General features: G+C 37.5%; 1 long non-coding RNA gene across 2 annotated transcripts; it reads right to left on the minus strand.

The window, feature by feature from the left end:
* Positions 1-1,208: 1,208 nt before the first annotated feature.
* LOC139034458 (uncharacterized) lies at positions 1,209-21,536 on the minus strand. Of its 2 annotated transcripts, XR_011486980.1 has the most exons (6): positions 21,436-21,536; positions 8,281-8,331; positions 5,367-5,445; positions 4,766-4,995; positions 4,612-4,654; positions 1,209-1,378 (listed from the first exon to the last, which is right to left on the minus strand). It is a non-coding gene; the product is annotated as an uncharacterized lncRNA (long non-coding RNA). The 2 variants fall into 2 exon arrangements; XR_011486979.1 differs by having other exon boundaries at positions 1,209-4,654.
* Positions 21,537-22,375: the final 839 nt, after the last annotated feature.

Raw genomic sequence — 22,375 nt, forward strand, 5'->3', positions numbered from 1 at the left:
CCTCTGTCCATGGGATTTCCCAGGAAAGAATACTGGGGTGGGTTGTAATATTCTTCTCCAGGGGATCTTCACACCCACCTCAATGTAAACTTAAATTATAAAGGAAAAAACCAAACCTTCATTTGTTGGTACTAGATTAGGCACCATGCAATCAAGCCCAATAGACCCAATCTATTCTGCAACAAATCCCAAAAATAAAATGACTCTGTCTTCATGTTATCACATATAATGTATGTTCATTCCATCCATCAGTGTGATCTAAGTTATGATTTCTAGTCTGTCTTAGTAAAAGAAAATATGGGGAAAAAATGTGTCGACCAGAATTCTTTTCAGGAAAGACACTGACATGCTTCAGAAAAAATTTCATAAACACTTGGGATTAAAGATACAAGTAGGCTGCTCTTCAAACGGTTCTGCTAGACAAAGTAGAAGAATTTCATGGTTATATCAGAGAGGAATAACTTTAATTTCCACTCCTTTCCTCTGGACAGGAGTGGAAATTAAAGGAAAAGGAGAGGAGAGGAGGGGAAAAGAAAAAGAGTGCTGACAAAAGCTGCCACTACACAGTGAGACCCCATTCCCCTAATATCTCCCATAAAGGTGCAGAACTTCAGCCCGCTTCACTTCACATAGATCAATCAGTGAATTTTTTCACTTTTTAGCTTAGTTTTTAAAACAGATGGCAGGAGGGCAGCTGGGGCTACATGTTTTAACAGAGAAGTGAAATAGACAAAGAGGAGATAAACATTACATTTTAGGAACTTTGAGTCAAATTTTATTAATACCTCAAGGGGAAAATGGGTTTCAAATGGAGTATGGTTGCATACAGTTTTTCCAGACCTTTTAAATACCATACTGTGAGATTAGTCTCATCTATAGAAAATTATCTCCTGAAGGTCAGTACTCACTGCTGTTTGCCCTAGATTCATATGAACCTTTTTTTTAAATTGAATATTCTGATATCATACAGACTTACCTTTTATGCCTATAATCCTGAATATTCTTCAGTTAGATTTTAGCTGAGATAATTATGGACAAATAGAGGCATTTCAGGTATCATTTTTTAAAACTGTATTTTATTTTTAATTGGAGGATAATTACTATACAATATTGTAATGGTTTCTGCCTACATCAGCATGAATCAGCCATGGGTAAATGTCCCCTCCCTCTTGAATCTCCCTCCCACCTCCCTCCCCATCCCACCCCTCTAGGTTGTCACAAAGCACTGGCTTTGAGTTCCCTGTGTTCTACAGCAAAGTCCCACCAGCTGCAGTCCAAGGGACTCTCAAGAGTCTTCTCCAACACCACAGTTCAAAAGCATCAACTCTTCGGCACTCAGCTTTCTTCACAGTCCAACTCTCACATCCATACATGACCACTGGAAAAACCACAGTCTTGATTACATGGACCTTTGTTGGCAAAGTAATGCCTCTGTTATCTAGGTTGGTCATAACTTTCCTTTCAAGGAGTAAGCGTCTTTTAATTTCATGGCTGCAATCACCATCTGTAGTGATTTTGGAGCCCCAAAAAATAAAGTCTGACACTGTTTCCACTGTTTCCCCATCTATTTCCCATGAAGTAATGGGACCAGATGCCATGATCTTAGTTTTCTGAATGTTGAGCTTTAAGCCAACTTTTTCACTTTCCTCTTTCACTCTGGTGTTGGAGAAGACTCTTGAGAGTCCCTTGGACTACAGGGAGATGTAACCAGTCCATCCTAAAGGAGATCAGTCCTGGGTGTTCATTGGAAGGACTGATGCTGAAGCTGAAACTCCAATACTTTGGCCACCTCATGTGAAGACTTGACTCATTGGAAAAGACCCTGATGCTGGGAGGGATTGGGGGCAGGAGGAGAAGGGGACGACAGAGGATGAGATGGCTGGATGGCATCACCAACTCGATGGACATGAGTTTGAGTAAACTCTGGGAGCTGGTGATGGACAAGGAGGCCTGGCATGCTGCAATTCATGGGGTTGCAAAGAGTCAGACATGACTGAGCGAATGAACTGAACTGAATTGATCTATTTTACATATGGTAATGCATATGTTTACCCTCAAATCATTCCACCTTCTCTCTCCCCCAGTGTGTCCAAAAGTGTTCTCTATGTCTGCATCTCCATTGCTGCCCTGTAGATAGATTCATTAGTATCAAGTATCCTTTTATGCAAAGATTTCAAAATAATGTACATCTCTCAAAATGTTTAAAATTTATCAGGAATTACATATTTTCAAAGTATGAGGATGAAGTAAATTAATGAATTCTCTTTATGCTGTTACCATGTGGCAGCCCCCACAGGTGAGCTGATAAATAGAAGTGCTTGTTACTCTTTTTTATTTATATGGGGAAATTGATATTGACTTATGCAGATTATTCCAGGTAGTTGGGAATGCTTCTTTGGCATAGAGTAAGGTTGTCCTGATGTTAAAGAAATTGGAAAAAGCATCAGAGAGTAGCTGGCATGAGATATGGAACTTAAGTGACAGGACTACAAGAAGAAGAAATGAGGTGGTATCATACAGAAAGAGGGAAGTCACGGAGACAAGAAATCAGATGTATTGGGGGTGGGGGGAGGAGGAGGGAAAGAGCCCATGGTCCTATTCATCTGGGGGGTTAGGTACAGGAGTCAGCCTTGGGAGCCAGCTCTTGGCACCAGTGTGGACGTTCTCATGATGAAGCAGCAGTCAGGCTCCTTCAATGAGTTTTTTATGCAGCAGGCGTTGACAAGAGGAAAGCAGAAAGGAAGAAGTTGGAAGATGCCAAGTGTTGACTACAGCTGGCAAATGGGTGTGATTGGGACCAAAATTATTAACATATGACTGTTGCCAGCCTTCCCCATCCACTGACTGGCTCAAGAGGAATCTTACTTTTTTATGTCATTTCTTCCCTTTCTCCAACCACAGAGGAGGGCCCTGCCTTGTCAGTTCCATTCTTTAGATTCTCACCATCTAGAATGGAAAATTGACAAAAAAGTACAGAATCGGAGAGGCAGAAGACGGTCTGTGCCTTTGTTACTGGAACGTAAAGGAAGACAACAATCTTCAGGAAAACCAAGTACACAGCTGAAAACGGCTTTTTTTTCTTCCTCTTTTTTTTTCTTGGTAATTCTAAGCACAGTTAGGTAATCAGAACCAGAAGGTTAAGGAACATTGTCTGCAGGGGGTAGCTCAGCACCATTATAATTTGGACATAAATATAATTTATATTCATTGGGTAGTGGGATTGGGGCTATTATGGTAGTTATAAATAACAGACTGGGAGATTTTGCTTAATTAGACAAAGATTAGGGGGACATTGAGGGCTCCTGAACAAGGCAGTGATGTGATTAGTATTCTTCTTTAGGAAGAATTATTTAGCAGCTTTATCGACATAAATGAGAGAGGAAAAATAATGAAGACAAGTGAAATCTGATAGGAGACTTTGCAATATGCCAGGTTAAGGATAGTGAGGAGTAAAAGGGGAGGGGGGGGGATAGAAAAGAAAAGATGGCAAGGTATTTGGAAAGCAAACAGTACCATTATCAGAGGCAAAGTAAAAGACATAACAATTTCATGCTTGAGGCCTTAGGAAATGAAGGAATAGCAGTGTCATTAACAGAAATGAGGATACCAAGGAAAAGCTGACTTCAGGTAGAAATACTTAGCTCAATTTTACATGCATTGTTTTTGATATGTATCTGGATGAGAATGTCTCCTGGACAACTGTGAATGTAAGCTCCAAGAAGAAAAGGCCTGTAGCTGTCTCTCAACTTTCCCCATGGTATTTCTGAAGTCCAGAATACAGCAGGTGACCAATAAACACTGCTGAATAAATGAAGACTGAATGAAAGTCTACCAATACTCTGAGTTCTTATGATAACTGACTGCAGTTTTCTTATTTCTCTTTATTTACAATTTCGGCTTTATACATATGCATCTTAGATCTCCATTTCCAGAGTGCCCTTAACACTCATTTGTTGAATTAGTGTTAGTAGATGCTCTTTTAGTTTAGACACACCCTATTTGCAATGCTAATCTCCCTTTAGTGTATTCAAAGAAGGGAAAACTCACTAAATGCAATATTAATATAAATAGATAAATATACATATCCATAGTACTTATTTTAAGGAAAAAGCAACACATGTAAGTAACTACAAGTGAAAGTGAAACTGTTAGTCGCTTAGTTGTGTCTGAGTCTTTGTGGTCCCATGGACTGTAGCCCACCAGGTTCCTCCATCCACAGGATTTCCTGGGCAAGAATATTGAAGTGGGTTGCCATTTCCTCCTTTTTTTTTTTTTTTCATTTATTTTTATTAGTTGGAGGCTAATTACTTTACAACATTGCAGTGGTTTTTGTCATACATTGAAATGAATTAGCCATGGATTTACATGTATTCCCCGTCCCGGTCCCCCCTTCCACCTCCCTCTCCACCCGATCCCTCTGGGTCTTCCCAGTGCACCAGGCCCGAGCACTTGGCCATTTCCTCCTTGAGGGGATCTTCTTGACCCAGGGACTGAACCTGCATCTCCTGTGTTGCAGGCAGATTCTTTACTGTCTGAGCCGCTACGGAAGTCCAGGTATGAATAACTATAGTCATTTCAACATTTGGTTATTCTATTTGGTTAATAGCTTACCTGAAGTTGTCAAAAGTTACATTTCTTTCCAACCACAAGGAGCCTGAAAAAGACATTTGGGCAACCACTTGGAAATGACTGTTTAAAAGGTAAATGTTTTAATTTCATATATGGCTAGAGCTTTCCCATACTCAGCAGTTAACACATGACTCACGTGACTCCACGGCACAAAGTTGTAGAGCAAAGGGTGTGCAGGTTCAGTTGTGTCCGATTCTTTGGACCCCAAAGACTGTAGCCCGCCAGGTTCCTCTATGGAATTTTCCAGGCAAAGAATACTGGAGTGCGTTGCCGTTTCCTACTCCAGGAGATCTTCCCGACCCAGGGATTGAACCCACATCTTCTGCATCTCCTATATTGGAGGCAGATTCTTTACCACTGTGCCGCCTGGGAAGAGCAAATAAGGATCACAAAACTGACTGTCTTACAAGGCTCCTGGGATGTCAACTTTTCCAAAGGTCTTCTCTCTCCTCCTACAGTGTGAGAGGCTTTATAAGGAACATGGTGTTTCTGTTTCAGAAAAACTTGCACATCCTATTTTAAAAGATTTAACAATATATGGACAGTGTATATAATATATTTATACTGAAAGGGTCTCTGGTCATTTTGGATGATTCACTAGAGATGTTCCTTATAAGCACGGTTTAATAGTAAAATATAAATGCAAATTTTTAGTCTTCAGTGATTTCCCTCCATCCCACCCCTTGGGCTGACATGGCTTCATGAAAGTTAATTTAAAAAAAAAAAAAAAGGCGAACCTTGAAAACATCTGGTGTTGAGTTCAGAAATTAGAACCAGATATGCTTCCTTATCCTTATTTCAGTTCACATAAGTAGCCTGCCAGAATGGTGAAAGGAAAAAGGTTTACTAATATGATTTTTCTCTTGTTTTTGAAGAAATAATAGAAATATTTTAATGCTCAAAGTAGTTATGGGTCTTTTTTTAAAAAGTATATAGACCATCCCTGAATATACATTAAAAATATTAGAACTAATATAAATTTTAGATAATAGCATTATAATAATTCACATTCAAAGGATTTACCAAGGGATTTCTCTAAATTACAAGAGCCAAATAGTATAAAGGGCTTATAGACTACTTTAAAAGCAGTTTTTCAAACAATTTATGGTATATAGATTCCCAAATAAAAACTGAGACAGCAAATAACTATTTGATTTCATTATTTTTTGAGCATTAGTATACATCCCATTCAGAAAGCCATCATAAAAGAACAGCTAGAATTTTTGTTTTCTAAAACTTCAACAATAATCATTATTATTAAAAGAATAATTACAGATATGCGCAGAAACACTGAGAAAGATATTAATAGAATTCTAAGCTGGTGTTTACAGTTTACCATGCACTATGGAGTGTATTTTATTTTACATTTATAGTAAGCTTAAAGTAAATGAAGCACATATTATTTCCATTTAACAGATGTTAAAATTGAAATCTTTCAACACAATGTGTTACAGTTACTTTTGTAGAGCCTGTAAGTACCAGAACCTAGAACATGTCTACCTTAGAACTTTTTCTATTTCATATTATCTTTCTGCATGATGAAAATCCAACAAACTGTATCCCTAATTAGTTGGCATTGGAAAGCTAGGTTTTAACTGCATTCAATTCTAGAAAAATCAACCTGAGTGAAACATCAGCTTAAAAAAAAGAAACATATTAACAATGCACTTGGAATATCTGTGTGGTAAGGAATTCATTAGATCTGAAACTCATTGCTTTGACAGGATATGTTTATTAATAGATTTTTCCAATTGATTTTTTAATGTGATTTTTTATTATCAGCATAATTTTTAAATTAATTTTTAAATGGTGTATAGTTGATTTACAATGTTGTGTTAGTTTGTGCTGTGTAGCAAGGTGAGTCTGTTAAACATATATCCACTCTTTTTTAGATTCTATTTCCATGCAAGTCATTACACAGTATTGAATATAGAGTTCCCTGTGCTATTCAGTAGGTTCTTATTAGTACCTATTCTATCTGTATCTATTCTATTCTGTATAAAGTAGTGTGCATATGTCAATTTCCACCTACCAATTTATCCTGCTTCTCCCTTCCCCTGTTGGTGACCATGGGTTTTTTCCTTCAACTGTAACTCACTTTCCGTCTTGTAAATAGATTCATTTGTACTATTTCTTTAGATTTCACATACAAATGATATCATATGATATTTTCTTTTTCTCTCTGACTTCACTCAGTATGACAATCTCTACATTCATCTATGTTGCTGCAAATGGCATTATTTCATTCTTTCTTTATGACTGAGTAATACTCCTTGGTATATATGTACCACATCTTCTGTATTCATTCTTCTGTCAATAGATATTTAGGTAGCTTCCATGTAAATTGTAAATAGTGCTAGACTATTGTAAATAGTGCTACAGTGAACATTGGGGTGCATGTATCCGTTCAAATTACAGTTTCTCCAGTTACATGTCCAAGAGTAAGATTGCTGGATCATATGCTAGCTTTATTGTTAGTTTTTAAATTTATCTCCGTACTGTTCTCCATAGTGTCTATACCAATTTACATTTCCACCAACAGTGTTGGAGGGTTCCCTTTTCTCCACACCCTCTCTATCATTCATTGTTGTAGATGTTTTTAAATATGATTTTTGCTTTCTACTTTTCAGTTGTTTTACATGTAAGTGTGTCCATAATCTTTCCATTTCAAGCAATTATACATTATAAAAATATGTCCTATGTTCATTCAAATGTAGAAAAAGATTAAAAGTGTCTAATGCATATGCTACGTGAATCGGATTTATTTTTCTTTTGCAGGGGAGAGGTGAAAAGCCATCTTTTAAATTCTGCTCTACATCTTACAAAGGAGAAAGTTGAAATGGAATGTTTTCCTTTTTTAAAATAGTGCTTTTCCTGGTGGTACACCTCTTGGCCATTCTGTCAAAGTCTGGTCCGAAGTCTTATTCCAGTACTAGATTATCAAGTTTTCCAAAATCAGCATAAACCCAGGAACATTTTGCCTTTTTCTTACTCCCTCCCTAATTAATAGCAACAACAATAACAATTATAGATCTCTACCATTATTATAATTTAGTGTTTCTGGATGTGGAAACGTAGTAAGAAGGAATGAGAAATTTGTGATATAATGATAATGCATGCTTTTCTATGTGAATTGTGAAGTCGCTCAGTCATGTCCTACTCTTTGTGACCCCATGGACTGTAGCCTACCAGGCTCCTCCATCTATGGGATTCTCCAGGCAAGAGTACTGGAGTGGGTTGCCATTTCCTTTATACTTTATAGTAAATACAATTGGATTGACTCCTCAAACCCATGATATAGACAGTGAAATTTGTATTCTTTCCATACTAAAGAAATAAAAGTAGGGGCTCAGAGAAGATAAATAAAATGTGCAAGCTGATATGGCCAGTAAATGGCAGAGTGGATTAAGAATCCAAGCATCTCTACTCTGCTACTGGTTTGCAATGTTTACACAATCAAATTCTCTAATTCTGAAGCTACATTCACTTTGAATAGCCAGATTAGACAAGTGCAGACCAGTCTGAAATTCAGAAGCTCTGAATTCCTGTCTCCACCCTAACTTGGAACTCTCAGGAAACATGACATCACAATTAAGGGCATGGGCTCCAGAGGCACCTAGACCTAACTTTACATTCCCATTCCTCCATTACCATCTCAAGGAAGCTTCACAAGTTAGTTTCTCCAAGCCTTAAGTTCCTCATCTGTAAAACAAAGATTGTTATGAAACTTAAATACAATAACAAATGTAAAAGTATTGGCCACAATAAGTATTGCATAAATCATTGCTGCTAGCACTTCACTTTATGCTGATTTCTCTTTTCCCAATAGTATATATATTTATATATATATACTTTTGGAGGAAAGTGAAAACCTATATAGGTTTCATTGTGCACAAATGCCGACCACACAGAGAGCCCTCTCCTAGGCACTTACATTCTACCTTTTAGACACCTTGGAATTAATTGCAAAAGTTCTTGAATGCAGACGTACATGAATAATTTCCTTGAACTCAAAAAGTAGTATGTCTTACAGACCTATGTGACCATTTCTTTTTTCTCTAGCTTTTTTATCTCATAATAAATAAATTGAAAATTTACTAAAAAGCTTTACTGAATTCCAGTATAGATTTTCTTGATGAACAAATAGAGTATCACCATAATTATAGATGGGATTGGAAAGCATTGCTTTGTGAAAAAATACTTAATGTTATTCAAAAGGGATGGGAATCAACATTGGCTTCCAAACTTCAGTCAACTTGAATTTATAAGTATTTCTAAAATCAGATAGTCCAATTTGATATTGATTCCTCAAGGCTAGAGGATTCCATTTCATTTATGGATCAGATTCATTTCCTTAAATGTATCCTAACAACTAAATATGGATCAGGTTTGGTGAAATAATCATAGTTAACAATGAATATCCTATTTTTTCCTTGCTCTTTTTAATTCTGTTGTCATTCCAAAAATGTAGGGTTGAAATACAGTAGCAATAAATGTGATGGTGAGAAACTCAAGTATAATTTCAAGGGATTAATTCAAAGATACCTCAAGATCTTTGTAAGAATATTAGGTGGTGGTGATTGCATTAATATACTTGTGTACACAAATTTGGAGTATTTCTATATCATTTACCATGTTCTCAGTAACAAGGAATAGAGGTTCAAAATGGATTATACGTTAAGGAAAATACTGCCTTTCATAGCTGGAAGTTCAGGGGTTAAGATGAACCTTGGAGGAGGCTTTATCCAGTGGTTCTGGTTGGGTTCCACCCCCCTGGTGGCTCAGCTGGTGAAGAATCCACCTGCAATGTGGGAGACCTGGGTTCAATCCCTGGGTTGGGAAGATCCCCTAGAGAAGGGAAAGGCTACCCAGTCCAGTATTCTGGCCTGGAGAATCCCATGGACTATATAATCCATGAGGTCGCAAAGAGTTGGACAAGACTGAGCAACTTTCACTTTCACGGTTCTCCCAACTGTCTCCCACTCCCTCCATAACATGATCCTCAGGATGGAGCAGAATAGCATCAGAAGATGCAAGCCCCACAGCAACAAATGACCACAGCCTAGAGAAGAAAAAATTAGCTTTCAGAACTCTTCCATAAAAGAGAGGGAACTTCTTTCCTAATCTCCCTTCAAATGTGTTTGGCTAAAATTGAGTTGCATGCTCATTCTATACCAGTGTTTGAGGTGATAGAGTAATAGAATTATGGTCATGCAGTGTAAACTGCCCCTGAGGTTCTTGGCTGCTAATAAAAGGGTAATGAATACACAAAATTGGGATTCTCTTGGGAAGAAATAAGTGGAGAACGTGTACTTCTACATAGGCAACCATCAGTACCTTCTCCCTCTTACAGGCAGATTCTTTACCATCTGAGCCACCAGGGAAGCCCCTTCCAATATCTACCCATTCGTTTTTTTAAGAGGTATTAACTGAGATGATTAAGATCCTGAAACATAAATATTCCTTCTGATATATACTTGGAATAAAACGACAAATGTTTTAAGTATTAAATAAATTGGCTTCAGCTATGAAATTCTTACACTGCTGGCAAGCGACCATGTCACAAGGCATGGACAAGATTAAACGTTAATGGATGACTGGGATACGTCCAAGTAAAGGAAAGGAGGCCTCTGCAAATGTGCTTCATGCTCATATAAGGATGCATATCGCCTCTTTAAAATGTAAACCAGAAGATTTCATGCAAGCTAGCATTAAAGAGGAAAAACAAGGTTTCTCATGGAAAGCACTCAGCTTTGGGATAGGTATTAACCTATCCCAAATACCAACAATGGGATGGTATTAAGATTCATATAATGCCAGATACTACTATGGTCCGAGATTGATTTTAACCAGTGATCTGTTCAGAACCCAGTAACAAAAAATACTTCCTTGGAAATGAGGTTTTATTTACAAAGAGATTTATATGACTTAATATTTACCATGATGTTTTAAAATGAAAAATAAAGATTTTCAGAGGTCTAATAAAACCAAGAGGAAAACAAAGATTTTCTGGAAATGCTGTTTTGGAGTGTTGACTGCATCAAAGTACAAAATATATATTTTTAATTTTAGAATTTCTTTTTACTCATGCCTTATAATTGTTCTTAAAACACAAATCTCTTTCCAAAGAAGAAATTGTGCTCTTCTCTAAAACTAATTTAACTTTGAAAAATACTTGATATTAACTGATTATTTAAGTATTTATAAAATGGATAGTATGTCCAGAAAGAGTTAAAATACATAGTTTCTGCCCTCAAAGAACTTAAAACCTATTTGAGGACATCAATCTAAAATATAAGAAGCAATAGCTAAGAAAAGATAGCATTTAATTAATTACTAAATTGTGCATTAGGGCATAGTGATATAGAAAAGACTGGATGAAGAAAATCATACCAAAACTACAGAAGCCTTACTAACATCACACTAACATCTCTTTGAATAGTCACCAGGTACCAAATGTGTTTAATAGCTTATCATTTAATCCCACTACAACCCTATACATTGCAATCATTAGCATCAATATTTTACAGACAAATGAATTGAGGCTTAGAAAGATTAACTTGCCCGCATTGAAAAGTTAGTAAAAAGCAGAACTGGGAAATGAACCCATGTGGTCAAATCCTACCATGTGATTGCTTAGCTACTAAGGTATTCTGCCTTCATGGAATAAGACAAACTCAATGAGCATTTTGAAGACTTAGTGGTCCTTCTAAATGAAGGAGGATGGAGAGACGTATTTTAAGAAGGAGGACCAAAACCAGTGAGGGCATAGTCACTGGAGTGTCCATGGTATATTTTAGGCCCTTAAAAGAAACTGCCCAAACTGAATCCAAAGTTTGAACAACATTGAACGGGAAGACAAAACTGGACAAATTCAGTGGAGTTGAGTTACAGATATTAACAAAGGCATTGAAGAATTTTACAAAACAATTTTTCAATTTTTTTTTCAATATAAAATAACTGTTTGAACTCTTTCATCTCCTCTCTGTCTCATCCTCAGCGGCAGCTTCAAATTCCAAAAGACTTGAAATGAATCACGGGAGACCACCCAACATCTTTCAGACCTTTAAATTAAACTCAAAAGCATAGAGGTGTTCTTAATAACTAAAAGGTTAATGCTTTTCAATCCTGGATCAGCCAAGCCTAAGGAGACAACAAGAGACATCTTGGTGACCTGGAAATCCCACAGGCCCCCCCAAGTGACCTCCCAGGGGTACTTCTCCACATTCCACACACTTGGCAGTCTGGTCTCTCGCTGTCAGTCTGAAAAGGAATGCAGTCTCACACCCCATCAGAACAGAGGTTTTCCTACACTGAAGTGGAAATTGTTCCAACGCTGGAACAGCTTATACATGCATGTTTATAAACATGTGGTTAATCTCTGGGAGGAAACACAAAAACTGGCCATTGTGATTGCCTCAGGAAAAGATAGTTGGGTGGTTGGGAAACATTAAAGAAACTTGCTTTGCATCTCCCTACTCGCCCCTTGACTTCTCTTTGAAGGCTATACGTGTATTATTGTGTCTTTGAAAATGTGTTTATTGTAAATGAATTAACTTTTTAGTGGCTTTTTTGCCTGTCCCACAATGCACTCAAAGCATTATTGCCAGCCAGTTCCCCAAGGCACAGCTCTTATCACACCCAGCTCCTAGTCACAAACCTTCAATGCATGCCCACCACTAATAATGAGTTCCCAAGGTTCATAAGAATTTATTTACTGATATAATTTATGTTTCACACCGCAGTTTGAAGTAGGTTATGCCTCATATGACAAGTAGTAATATGGGTGTAGTGAATTAAAAAAAAAAATTATTCAGGGTTACACAGCTAACTGGTCATACTGCTGAGACTTGGCCCTGGAATACATGCCTCTTTCTATGATATCATACAGTTTCTCACATACAGTATATTAAAATAAATCAAATCTCTTTAGCCTACCATTGATTTTTTAACCTTCCTGAGAAGCTTTCTCATAAATCCCTAACATCTATCCTTTGCTCCATGGAAATTGGTACTTAAACACGGTTCCTCAAATATCCCTCCCTCAACTATCACTGTACCTTTCTTTGTTTTCTTTCTGCTCCCTTAGAATGTCTCCCCATTCATTTGTCACTTATGAACATCTTCCACGGTTAACCACAAGTGGTCCTCCTTAAGGCACCTTTCCTGAATTCCCCCAGTTATCAACTATTCTCTTCTCCATACTGTATTGTACCATTCACAAAACTACATGTTAGTCTTAAATTATAATTAACTTGGTGTTTGTCTTAACCTAACTAAAAACTGTAAACCTTGAGAAGAAAGATCATGGCTCTCCATGTTCATTTTCCCAAATATCTAGGAAACTATTTTCACTTATTAGAGCCTCAGAAACATTTGTTGAATTCCGTTTGATAAATGATATTCTGGAACACCAGGGGTGCATTGTAAGATGAAGCAAACTTTGGAGAGAACCCAGACACTGATTTTACAGTAGAGATAGTGAACTGGTGATCTGTGATAATCTGAAAGACGTGTGTGTTGTTAGAACAGGGTAATTTCTTTTGAGGGTTTAATTTTTAATTTGAATTATTTTCCAGCATTAAAAGCAGAAGATTCCATGTGAAAATCTAAATGTCTAGTTTTTTAAAAAATGGGAAAATCTAGCAAGACAGAGTCTGTCCAACCACATGACACTATTGGCTAGAATTAGTAAAACCTGCCCATTTTCATTATGGTACAGGCTGTCTGATGCACCATAGCCCATCATTTATGGTTGTCTTACACTGAGGGAGCTATACTGATTTGTGATGCCTGTTGGATGCTGTATATTCACATTTTCAATTCCTACTTGAAACAGTGATCCTTTTCCCTTCAGAAAAGAATCCCTAAGTCTCATTAACTCTACAGGGAGCTCTGTACCTCCTTCAAGAATGGCCTGGTGAAAGCTACTCTCTCAACCATCTTTGAAAGAGCAACTTACCCTCCTCATGTAGGAAAGCCTCAATTAGAAGTTAAGTCAGGGGACTTCCCTGATGGTCCAGTGGCTAAGACTCTGTGCTCCCAATGCTGAGGGCCCAAGTTCAATCCCTGGTTGGGGAACTAGACCCCACACGCTGCAACTAAGAGTTTGCATGCCATAGCTAAAGATCTTGTATGCTGCAAGTAAGACCTGGCACAGCCAAATAAATAAATTTGTTAAAAATTTATTTATTGAAATTGGAGAATAATTACTTTATAATATTGTGCTGGCCTCTGCCATAGATCAGCTGAATTGGCCATAGGCATACCTGTGTCTCCTCCCTCCTGAACCCCCTCCCACCTTCCTCCCCACCCCATCCCTCAAGGTTGCCACGGAGCACCTGCTCTGGGTTCCCTGTTTCATGCCTCAGGCTCCCGCTGGCTCTCTATTTTACATACGGTAATGTATATGTTTTAATGCTATTCTCTCAAATCATCCCACCCTCTCAATATTTTTTTTTTTAAAGCAGTTAAGTCAGTTGTTACATTTGAGTGTATTAGTGGAAATAGAGAAAAATTCTATACAAAGAAACAAACTGTCATTTCAACTACAGAATGTCACACTGAGACATTGCCAGGGGGGCTACCTACTAGTGGCCCATAAGCAGGGAGTAGAATACTATGCAGGTGACAGAATTCCATAGCAAGGAGGGATCTGAAGAAAGGCAATCCAATGCTTTTATTATTTTTATGACATTCCTACCAAATTGATTTTTTAAATCTTCAATTCTCCAATGAGGGCAAGCCACCACTTAAATTTTCACAATTTGTACTTCAAAAGAATTCTTTTTCACATGTAGGGAAAAAATGATTTATTGTAACTTTCCCCCCAATAGTCCTTCATTTTCCCTCTGGGGTAATAGTAATCACATGACAGACTTTTTTTTATATTTAAAGATGATAATCATGACCTTCATGATGACTCAAATGGTAAAGATGCTGCCCACAATAGGGGGGACCCGTTTTTCATCCCTGGGTCAGGAAGATCTCCTGGAAAAGGAAATGGCAGCCCATTCCAGTATTCTTGCCTGGAAAATCCCATGCACATAGGAGCCTGGCAGTCTACAGTCCATGGAGTCTCAAAAAAAGAAGATTAGGACATGCTTTAGCCAGCAGTTATTATTAGTCCATGGTGTCACAAAGAGTCAGACACAACTGAGCAACTAACACTTTTACTTACTTCATCATGTTGCCTCAAAGCCTTCCATTCTTCAGGTGAAACACCTAAGGCTTCTGGTTAGTAAGACTCTCTTCATCCCCTGGTTGTTTCTTCTCTCATTATATTCCACCAAATTCTTGGCAGCCCAAACTGGGCAGAGCATTACTGGTATTATCATGTCCAACAGAGCATAGCAGAGGATATTGAATCATTTCACTATAATAGCTTTATCTATGCAAAAATCTTAAAGCTTAATTAGTTACTTTGGCAGCGGCAAATCTCTGTTGACTCACATGTGGTTGCACTCGACTGGAACCCCCAACTTCTGTTAAAGTTCGCCTTCACCATCGTGTACTTCCACAAGTGGACATTTGGACTTCATATCTATCCCTATTAAGTATCATCATGTTTATATTGGCCCATTATTCCAACCCATCAAGGTTGGATTTGATTCTAGAACTCTCTCTTCTTTATTTCTATCTCTGCAAATTTAATGTGTATGTAGTCAATTCTTCCCTCCAAGTCAGTAAAAAATAAGCAGAGTAGGAAAAGACTGCTTCAGGTCCTCCTTCCTGGTTTCCAGATGCAGGCTGGTCCTTCAATGTTTTTTGAGAAGAGCCATTTACCTGTCAATGGCCTACTCAATTCTGTTGTCAGCTTTCTACCTGTCTTTAAGAATGCTCTGAGAAAAGAATGTTCAAGTGCACATGCATACACAAAAATATACACTTTCCTTGGGAGAGGATTCATAGCTTCCACTTGATCTTCAGAAAGTTTCTTGACATAAAAAATATTAAGAAACATTAACTTTGTAAATTCTCTGAACACCCAATATATTAAAATGTCTATTTTTTAAATCTCTAACGATCATTATTTATTGGGTGCCTACTGTGTGCTAGGAGAGCTCTAACTATTGAGATTTTTAGAACACAATAGACCAATCCTCTGCCTTCATGACGTTTACATTGTAGTGAGGCAGAACGCTAGACCACAATGACCAAGAGTAATAAGGAAGCCAGTAGTATGCTTAATACTGAAAAATGCCAAGGAACAAAAATAATATAGTGGATATGAAGTGTTCAGCAAGAAGGCAGCCTCACTGAGATGACATTTGTGTTAATACGGCAGCAAAGGCAAGGCACCCTGTTAGACCGGACTCTTAGTCTACCCATGCAAAGCTGCAACAGGGTAAGCTAGGGGAAATGGTGGAGATGATTTGGGAGAGGATTGTGAGTGGGGAAGCCAGAATGGTTCTCCAGCATGGGTTGGGAGAGAGGGGTTCCCCCATGGGTGCATTTGGAAATGTGGGGAAGAGGTTTTTTTAGCTGTTACAATGACTCTGGGACCCTACTGACACTTAAGGGGAGCAGAGACACTCTGTAGGATTGTTTATTATGGTGGAAAACTGTTTTGCCTCCAATGCCAACATCATCCCGTTGAGAGACCCCAAGTAACTTCAGCTCTTGTATAAACTCTGGACTTGACTCTGAATGAGATGGGAAGTCATTAGAGATCTCAGTGAAGAAGAATGGATGGTCTCATGCATTTATCAAGGCTCAGCCTAGCCACCCTGATGAAGATGAAGGGGACCACGGCAGAAGCACAGAGATCAGTTCAGAGATTGTCACAGTAATCCATGTAAAAGATGGGGATGGCTGGACCAGGGAGGCAGGAAGGAGGAGATGGCAGTTGGTTGGATTCTGAGTAAATGCTTAAGATTGACAGGTACTGCTGGTGCAATAGCAGTGGTATGAGAGAGAAAGAGGAGAAGAGGATGAATCCAAGATTTTAGGCCTGATAAGTATCTATCATTTGGAAAGGATAGAACTGTCATTTGTAGTTGTGATGGAGCACAACTTTAGTTGGAAGTGAAGTATCAGGAAGAAGGCCGCATGACATAACTATTTAGACTGATGGATGAATGCAGGTATATAACAGTATGTATTGTCTGTAGATACAGTTACAGAGAGATAAAGATACAGGTATGAGAACTGACATAGACAAAATATAGAGATAGAGACATAGAAAAAAATCTAAAAGAGACCAAAAATGTTAACACCAGCTATCTCTAGTTTTTTTTTTTTTCACTTGATCTGCAGGTTTTTCTTTTACACATTTCCTGGATTAATGACATTAAGCGTGTCTTAATTTTGTGAAATGTAAAACCTTTGAATATCTGCAACACTACTTCATACAGCTTATTTATGAAAGCAACAGAGATCTGCTTCGATTTTTCTTTTCAGTGGACTCGGCCCCTCTCCCTCCAACTGCTTACTCATCAGTTAGCAATGGACTCCCTGCTTGTGAGGCCACTTGTTGGGATTTAAAATCTTAGCCTTACTCTACTGTGGTCATTATAAGCATGCAAGACATTTCCAGACCCCCAAGATTTTCATTCCGAGGAGAAATGGGGGAATTGTTAGCAGCTGGATCCTCTTTGAAAGAGCAAGCCACACATATTTATAGAGCTTTAGGGGATCGTAGGAGGAGCAAAACAATTGTCACTCAGGTCCCCTTTCCTGGCAGCACCTCAAAGCTTACCAAGTGAGAACAAGAGTGCCCAGCTGCCCTGAACAGCCAGAGAGAGTGAAATTTAAAACTTGAATTGCCTCTCTCTTCTCATTATGTATTATTTGTCAATCATGGATAAAAAGTGGTTTTTGCCCTCCAGCCGCTAGCCCTGGGGTGCACATATCACTCAGCAGTGCCACTTTCTTCTGGAACATTGCAAGAAAAATCAGTGATTACACCTTTCTCTGAAAGGAAGTATGGTCTTTTGTCCTTTTTTTCTTCTTTCTTCTCTCATTTTAACCCGATGGTTTAAACTAAGAAGGCAAGTCACTTGGAAAAAAAATAAGTAAACTTGGTTGTTATGGTGATAGACATCTTAAATATGGAAATAATGTCTATTAGTACACAGATGCTTTCCTCTTTCCTATTAGAGCCAACATGTCTGAAAAGTACTTGATGGCTACAGCCTAGTGGTAGAGGAAGATTGTACTTCTTTGTACCAGACCTTGCAAATAAGCAATAAAATGCACATTATCACTCCATATGAAATGCAGACTTTTAAAGATAGATTCATTTTGATGCCTGCCTTTCAAGCTTGTTTTACGGCATCGAAACACATTGCCCTCATTTGTACATTTCACTCATGTGACATGGAGCCCTTTTTGAAGTTTTTTCACACCATTGAGGACTCAGTAACTATTTATTGTACTGTACAGGGAGTGAAGATATGAAGCTTAGATATATTTTCAGTCACTATGATAAATATACATTAAGCCATACTGCACACAAACTTTCTGTCTAATGTACTTAAACAAAGTACCAAAGCATCACCTCAGTTATTCAAGCACATTCAAATAGGAAACGTCAGCATCTCTTTGTGTCTAAAATTTGCACCTTTGACTTGTATAAAGGAGAAAAGTCCCAATACAGCACTGCTGAAGTTTTTAGATTTCTTTAACCAGGAGAAGTGCACCGAAGGCATTAGTAGGCACAGCTCTGATTCTTTTTTAAGTTAAATACCACTCACCAAACAATTCAAAATTCTAAAAGCATACATTTTATAGGTGGATCAAAATGCTAACATAATTGATGACCTTCAAAGTGTAAGTCCTTCTACAGTAAAACAATATTGGCTCCCTACCATTCTTTTCTTTTTGTCATAATTCTATCTAGGAACAGAAATTGATGCCAACTGGAAAAATCCAATCATGGAAGCCCCAGCAGGTTCAGCTTCCCCTTTCATGTTCTAATTTACATGGAAATGTGAGGTGATCACATTGTCATAAATTTTACAGAATGTAGGTTAGGGCAGTAAGGACAATCAATAGTTTGGGCCCACCTACTGCTTCAAGCTTCTTATTTTCTGTGGGTAGAATATGGACTCTGCAGTAAGTTCAGGTTCAACTGGAAGGCACTGAACTGGCCAGGCTTCCAGCCAAAGCTATGCATTGTCAAGTCATTCACATGGTTTCCATCTAAAGCTACAGAAGATTGGGGCAAGTCTGTACCGATGAATGTGTGTGTGCAGACTCCCACCTCGACTGGTTCTGATTTACACCTAATTCTCTCCAGGATCCCTAGAAGTGAACTTTGCTGAACTTCGTATAAGTTCAACCTTTGTAACCAGACCTGAAATCCCAGAAGTTTGGTCTGAAATTCAATTTCAAAATGAAGACATGTCTTTCCAAGTTACATGTTTCCAACTATTGTTGATTATTTGGCCCCAATATCTGTCATGTCTAATGCTGTACATTCCTAAATATCTAGGTAGTGTAAGAGAACTGGGACTTAGAGGACCAGCACCGTGGAGTGGGTTGTTGCAGAACATCTACAGTTTCAAAGTGTAGCTTTCATTAAAGAAAGCTTCCAAATACATGAGGATTTTGCGGTGGCCTTTGGCAAACAAGTATCTATTAGTTGCTTTTAATGCTCTTCTTTATATCTCTTTTCTCTTCCCAACTGATCCATCAAAACCAAGATAATAAGTCAGCCAAACTGAATGCTTACCCTTGCTTTTTTGATTCTCTGCGTTTCCAATTTTATGCCTTTGTTCTCTTGTCCTTTACCTGAGCTACCTTTCTCTTTTTGCCATATGTTCATAATCTCACTAATCATAAGGCTCCTTTACAAGCTCTTCATCCACAAAGCCTTACTTGACCCTATCAGCTGGAAATAATCCCTCCTTTATCTGAACTTCCATAACTCTGAATGGCATGGCATCATCATCATGTATATGTGTATGTTATCTCCCACACTAGACCGTAAGATGCCTGAGGGCAAGACCATCACTCAGTTGTTAGAAAGATGATAGAGTCACTCAGATGACATTCGTTGAAAGAATAATGAATGGATAGTTGGATATTCATTGTGTTCAAATATAAAGCGACAGGAGGACATAAACATAGGCAGTATCATAACAGAAGGCTGCAGTGACAAAAAGCATTTAAAGAGGAAAGGCACTTTCAAGGTCCTCCCTGCCTTGGTGTACTGTCAAGGTAATGCCAACTTCACTACCATGTGAGCCTCAGAAAGAAAGTCACCTCATGGTCCTCATTCAAAGTTACATCCCCAGCCCCTCAGCACAGTAACTGGCCCATAACAGATACTCAGTAAATGGTTTTTTGAATGAATAACATATTGAATTTTTAAAAGCAAAGACTCTTTATATAATGTAAGCCTCTAAGCTAGAGAAGGAAGTTTCAGGGATGTCAGGAGATGATAAGATGAAAAAAAAAAACAAAAACAAAAACCTAAAGCATCTTAAGGTAAACCACTGAAAAAATGGTCTCCCAGTTTCTACCTGTCCGACCTTGTCTGGGCCTACTTGAGTTTTGAGTTCTCTTCCTGTTCAATGTCAAGTTGATGAGACAGCCACAAGTGATAATCTGTGTAAACTCAACCACTCTCTTATTAGCACAGAAACAGATTATAAAAACTGATACTGGCTCTTGAGAGTTCTTCTGTAGAGTACTCTCTTATTTCCAGAGTAGCTTCAAACTTGATAAGATCCACGCCTTTGGAGGAGAGATTAGCATCAGACCCAGTGGGGATTTTTAATCACATTAAAACAAGATAACATGTTATCTGAGAGAAAATTAATCCTCACTTCTAGGCTGTGTTATTTATGCAACTTGACAGATGGGAATTCTTTTAAATAGTTATCTGGTCCATTTCATTTCACAGGGTTTATTGCCTTGACATCTAAATATCTTTAATTTATAAGCATTCAAATGGTTCTTGATTAAAATAACTAGCAATTTTATTAGTTCTTGCTTCATAAAATAAGTCATATAATCAAACTCCTAAAGACAGCATATTGATATCATATTTCCAATTAGATTTCCAGATTTATAACATCAGGTACCCAAAGATGACAGCATAAATAAATTAATTTAGCTCAGCACTTACAACTTAATATTAGTTGGAAGAGATCTGCAGAAAATTGCCTGGGATGAAGGAAGGTGGATACATATTTGAATGAACTTTGTAAAACAAGTAACTGCTTGTTTAAAATTCCTTGCATTTCCAGACAGTTCTTGTGATTTTTGATGGTATCATATCCTATTTCAAAATATGCAAAACCTTTATTTATAGAACCAAATATTAACACCTCTTTTCACAAATGACTTTAAAAAGATTCTTCCCAAGTATGATTTCATTAGAAGTGAAAAGGAAAGTTTACGATATTTAACAAATTTTATCTACCTGCTTATGAAAAAATGAAAAGTGTAAATGAGATAATAAAAAAAGAGTTTAAGATATTTCAAATACCTTCTACACATTCATATATCAATTACTTAGCCAGGAAATATTTCTCAATCACTAATATTAAGTGAAGCAAGTACAGGCAAAAGCTATTTAAATCCAGTTATATGAAAGTTAACATTACTACATTATATCAAATTACACCCAATGAGTGACCAGTTCTTCTTATTTACTTAGAAGCTAGTACCAAAAGCTCTCTGTTATCTAGCTTGTTACTGTTTGTAATTGCCATTATAATAGCAATCAAATTCCTATAAAGTCACTTAAAGCATATTAATATCACATTGTCAATTAAACTACAATTTTACAATGTCAGGTACCAAAAAGTTAAGAGTATAAGCAAATTCATTTAGTTCAAACACTTACTTTACCTTAAAATGTTCTACTTTGTGTGTGATATGAATTCTAGCAAACTACTCATAAGATGAATTCTAATCTTCAAAAACAAAGTACAAAGGCCTGCATAATTACATTACTGACTTGGACTAATGCAGTAAACCAGTTTCAGAATTTTGATAAGGAAAGCATTCACTCAATATTTTAGGTAATCATTAATTTTTAAGGTGAAAACACAAAGCATTACTCAGTGATGAGTTCAAGCTTAATCATAGGTTCCAAATGTTACATTAGTTAAAACATGACAAGCAACCCGAAATCAGCATTTCCTTTTTACCCTCACTTATTCATGGAAATGCTATGACCAAGCTAAAGCTACGCTATTACATATTCCCTTTTTTGAAAATTGAAACTGATAAAGTAGGTAGAATAGCATTCTCACTCCATTTTACATATGAGAAATTTGAGCCTCAAAGAGTTCCTCAAGACTAACACAGTTGGTAAATAGCAGACCCAGAGAACCAGATTGCCAGGAAAAGAATTTACCAGCAAAATTAATGAAGCATTTTACACTCAGGTCAGCCAGAACTACCAGTTCTTCATTTCCTATATTTTTCCAAGAACCCTTATTTGCTTTTCTGTGGATCAACCTAATTTGTTTCTACTCTACTCACACGGTAGCATGTCTTCTATATGTGATCCATTTATTCCGATTAGATGTTATTTTTCATTATCCTTGGATTCAAGTATTGGTATCCTTACTCAGCTTTTGCTTTTGTAGGTTGTCAGTCAAAGGTCTTATAAATTTTTCTTCCTTTTAAAGTACTCTGTACCTGAGACAAATCGGAAGAGCAGAAAAAAATTCAGCCATGTCAAAAACATATCTTAGAAAGAAATTTGCTTTGCATACTGTCATTTAACAAACAGTCACTTGATTGATAATACGATGTATCTGAATATGACTGACAAAGTCAA

The sequence above is a fragment of the Odocoileus virginianus genome, chromosome 3 (genome assembly GCF_023699985.2).
Source record: "Odocoileus virginianus isolate 20LAN1187 ecotype Illinois chromosome 3, Ovbor_1.2, whole genome shotgun sequence".
In the NCBI taxonomy this organism is placed as follows: domain Eukaryota; kingdom Metazoa; phylum Chordata; class Mammalia; order Artiodactyla; family Cervidae; genus Odocoileus; species Odocoileus virginianus.